This window comes from Bison bison, unplaced genomic scaffold (genome assembly GCF_000754665.1).
Source record: "Bison bison bison isolate TAMUID 2011002044 unplaced genomic scaffold, Bison_UMD1.0 scf7180017864384, whole genome shotgun sequence".
In the NCBI taxonomy this organism is placed as follows: domain Eukaryota; kingdom Metazoa; phylum Chordata; class Mammalia; order Artiodactyla; family Bovidae; genus Bison; species Bison bison.
In genome coordinates, this window is record NW_011494956.1 from 4245869 (window position 1) to 4250747 (window position 4879).

General features: G+C 40.7%; 1 protein-coding gene across 1 annotated transcript in view; it reads left to right on the plus strand.

Annotated features, from left to right (window-relative positions):
- Positions 1 to 4879, plus strand: part of PLSCR4 (phospholipid scramblase 4) — a 112160-nt gene that overhangs the window by 87673 nt on the left and 19608 nt on the right. The gene's annotated exons all lie outside the window — the stretch shown is intronic.

The window sequence follows — 4879 nt, forward strand, 5'->3', positions numbered from 1 at the left end:
AGGTCAGGTGGTCTGATATTCCCATCTCTTTCAGAATTTTCCACAATTTATTGTGATCCACACAGTCAAAGGCTTTGGCATAGTCAATAAAGAAGAAATAGATGTTTTTCTGGAACTCTCTTCCTTTTTCCATGATCCAGCGGATGTTGGCAATCTGATCTCTGATTCCTCTGCCTTTTCTAAAACCAGCTTGAACATCAGGAAGTTCACGGTTCACGTATTGCTGAAGCCTGGCTTGGAGAATTTTGAGCATTACTTTACTAGCGTGTGAGATGAGTGCAATTGTGCGGTCGTTTGAGCATTCTTTGGCATTGTCTTTACATATACTCTTTAAAAACTTGTTATAACCCATCACCCCTGTTCATACCACCCCGTTAGAACTAGAACATTAGCAGGAAGTTCAGACCCCTTGAGGATCAGAGCTGAACACTTGTCCCACATCACTTCTCCTCCATACGTAACCATTTTCCTGAATTTTGTGTTAATAATACCCTAACTTTTTTTAAGTTTTCTCCCATACATGTATCAGAAAAAAGTTTTTGTTTCACTTTTCTGCTTTTGAATATTCTTAAATGGATTCATATGTGTTCACCTATGACTTATTTTGTTTTTGTGTGTGTGTGTGTGTGTGTGTGTTGTAATTTTAAGCTACATCTATTGATGGGTATGGCGGGGCTTCCAAGTTGGCTCAGTTGTAAAGAATCCACCTGTCAATGCAGGAGATACAGGTTAGATCCCTGGGTCAGGAAAATCCCCTGGAGGAGGAAATGGCAATCCACTCCAGTATTTTTGCCTGGAAAATCTCACGGACAGAGGAGCCTGGTGGGCTGCAGGTTAAAGGGGTTGAAACTAGTTGGACATGACTTAGTGGCTCAGTATGCACGCACACTTGATGAGTATAACTGTACTTTGTTTTCTCTACTGTCGTACTTTATGAATATACCAGCTTTTATTTATCCAGTGTACAATTGATAGAAATTGGAAACGTTTTCAGTTTCTTTTGCTATGCAATGTGTCAGTAGCATTCTCATGTATACCCATGTGTACATGTGCAGTCACTTGAGGATACAATCCTAGGAATGTCCAGAATTTAAGGTTCTGGAAAGGTATGGGCATTTCCCTAAACACCAGATATTACCATCATTAAAGGAATAGGACCAATTCCTGGAACTCTTGATTGGCCTGCAGTTGGGTCTGTATTTGCAGTGTGTACCAGGAAACAGTTTTTACTTTTGTTATTGTTCAGTCACTAACTCATGTCCAACTCTTTGTGACCCCATGGACTGCAGCATGCCAGGCTTCCCTGTCCTTCACTATATCCTGGAGTTTGCTCAGATTCACGTCCATTGAGTCGGTGATGCCATCCAACCATCTCATCCTCTCTTGCCCCCTCTCCTGCCCGCAATCTTTCCCAGCATCAGGGTCTTTTCTAATGAGTTGGCTCTTCTCATCAGGTGTCCAAAGTATTGAAACTTCAGCTTCAGCCCTTCCAATGAATATTCAGGGTTGATTTCCTTTAGGATTGACTGGTTTTATCTTTCCTTGCACTCCAAGGGACTCTCAAGACTCTTCTTCAGTGCCACATATCAAAACCATCAATTCTTTGGCACTCAGCCTTCTTTATGGTTCAACTCTCACATGATTCAACTCTCATATGTGACTACTGGAAAAATAATAGCTTTTACTAGATGGACCTTTGTTGGCAAAGTGATGTCTCTGCTTTTTAGTACTGTGTCTAGGTTTGTTGTAGCTCTTATTTCAAGGAGCAAGCATCTTTAATTTCATGGCTTCCCTAGTGGCTAGACAGTAAAGGATCCACGTACGATGCAGGAGACACAGGTTCAGTCCCTGGGTTGGGAAGATCCTCTGGAGAAGGGAATGGCTGGCCACTCTAGTATCCTTGCCTAGAGAATTCCATGAACAGAAGAGCCTGGCCGACTACAGCCCATGAGCTCATCAAGAGACAGACACTACTGAGTGACACTAACACTTTCACTTTTACTTTTAAGACACAATAAGCTCCAGCTCCAGAGAAGGAGAGGAACTGGGCCAAGACTGGTGGCCCAGACTTGGCAAGAGCCTAGAATCTACATACAGGCTTATGCAGTGGTGACATTCACTGGGTCAACTCAGTATCCATATTGACTACTCACTCATATAGTGTTCCAGTGCTTCTTTGACATATTTACTCTGTATCGGTAACTTTCTACTCTACTTGAACAACACAAATGACCACATTCTGTACTCTGATAAGCAAGATGATTCATTGGAAAGAACATGGAAAGTACTTAGAAGTACTTAAGTTTAGCAACATTTTCCATTTATGTATCAGATGGTTTTTGTTTGTTTCTTCCACTATTACACTTTTATTTATTTTTTGTTTTCAATTTTTCTTTTATATTAGAGTGTAGTTGATTGACAATGTTGTGTTAGTTTCAGATGTAGAGCAGAGTGATTTAGTTACACGTGTACCTGTATCTACTCTTTTTCAAATTATTTTCTTACTTATAATACTGCAGAAAAAACAGTTCTCTGTGCCTACCCAACAGTAGGTCTTTGTTGATTAGCTCTTTTAAATATAGCAGTGTGTACATGTCAATTCCAAATGCCCAGTCTATTCCTCCCCCAACCTTTCCCCTCTGGTTACCTTAAGTTTGTTGTCTAAGTCTCTGACTCTGTTTCTGTTTTGTATATGCTTGTTATATTTTTAGAGTCCACATAAAAGTGATATCATATGATATTTATCTTTCTCTGCCTGACTTGCTTCATTGACTATAATCTACAGATCCATCTGTGTTGCTGCAAAGAGCATTATTTCATTCTTTTTAATGACTGAATAATATTCCATTGTGTGTATGTATACACCACATCTTTATCCATTCCTCTGCTGATGGACGTTTAGGCTTCTTCCAGGTCTTGGCTATTGTAAACAGTGCTACAGTTAACTTTGGGGTGCATGTATCCTTTTGAAGCATGTTTTTCTCCAGCTATATACTTAGGAGTGGGATTGCTGGATCATATAGTAGCCCTATTTTTAGTTTTTTAAGGTGTCTCCAGACTGTTTTCTACAGTGGCTGCACCAATTTACATTTCCACCAATAGCATTGAAGGGCTCCCTTTTCTACACGTCCTCTTCAGCATTTATTGTTTGTAGATTTTTTGATGATGGCCATTCTGACTGGTGTGAAGTGAGACCTCAGTGTAGTTTCGATTTGCATTTCTCTGATAATTACGATGTTGAGCGTCTTTTCATGTGCCTGTTGGCCATTTGTATGTCTTCTTTGGAGAAATGTCTGTTTACATCTTCTGCCCAAGTTTTGATTGGGCTGTTTGTTTTTTTGATACTGAGCTGCACAAGCTATTGTAAATTTTGAAGATTAACCTCTTATTGGTTGCATTGTTTGCACATATTTTCTCCTGTTCTGTGGGTTGTCCTTTCATTTTGTTTATAGTTTCCTTTGCTGTGCAAATTTGAGATAATACATGAAAAGTCCTCTGCCTTTTCCTGACATTTGATAAGCATTCAGTATATTGGAGCTTTTGATGATGTTCTCTCTTTGTCATCACACAGAACTAAGAAACCTGAAATATTGAAGTTCCTTTCTCTAATAATACTTTTCCCCTTGACTGAATTAATGGAATCTCTCTCCTAACCCACCTCTTGTTTCAAATATCATCTCAACATTTTTACTTCTCTGAATTATTCTCATAATGTTCACCTACACATATTTTTGATTTAAATGTTTAACTTGTCTTCTTTTAGCCTTATCTTAAACATAACACGTCTTGATTTAAACTTTTGATTCCTACCTTCCCCAGTCCCCAATATTTTCCTACCATCTTCCTCTCTAGTTCAGCTACTGGCATCACCATCAACTTAGATACCCTGGGTTAAAAAGTGAGACTCATCCTTGATTCCTCTCTGTACTGAGTCCATCCGCAACTCCTGTAGGTTCTGCTCCCAAATATTTTAATGTGTCTGACCACATCTGACCCTCTCTGTGTCACCTCCAGTCTAAACCAGCATCAGTTCTCACGTAAATTACTGCTGCCATCCCTCCCCTACTGCTTCTACTCCCGCACCCTCAAGATAAAGTTTAAATAGATCTGATCACTCCACTGATTAAAGTCTCCTAAAGACTCCCCCACTGCAGTTACAACAGATTCCACACATTTTACCATGAGTTTTAAGTATGATCAGACTTCTATCTCCACCTCTGACCTTGGTTCTCCTCTTTCCCTGTGTCCCTGTCACACCTGAACTCTTTCTCTCCCTTGAGTATCACAAAGCTTAGTGTTATCTCAGGGCCTTCTCATTCAACTTTCTTGTCTTTCTGGAACTCTTCCCTATGGTTCAGCTATCTGAAAGGTCACCTCCTGAGAGAGGCTTTCTCTGACCCTCAGGGACCATCCATGTTTTTGCTACTTTAACTTTGTTTTCTTCATAACTGTACTATCTACATTTAATCTTAAATATTTGTTGATGTGTTCCACCCCACTGGAATATAATTTCTAGCAGAGTGCCCATCTGGTTTACTGCTATATTTTCAACACCACGTAGAAAATAGGTGCTAGGGAAATATTCGGAGAAGGCAATGGCACCCCACTCCAGTACTCTTGCCTGGAAAATCCCATGGACAGAGGAGCCTGGTGGACTGCAGCTCATGGGGTCGCTAAGAGTTGGACACGACTGAGCAGCTTCACTTTCACTTCTCACTTTCATGCATTGGAGAAGGAAATGGCAACCCACTCCAGTGTTCTTGCCTGGAGAATCCCAGGGACGGGGGAGCCTGGTGGGCTGCCGTCTATGGGGTCGCACAGAGTCGGACATGACTGAAGTGATTTAGCAGCAGTAGCAGCAGCAGGGAAATACTTGTTG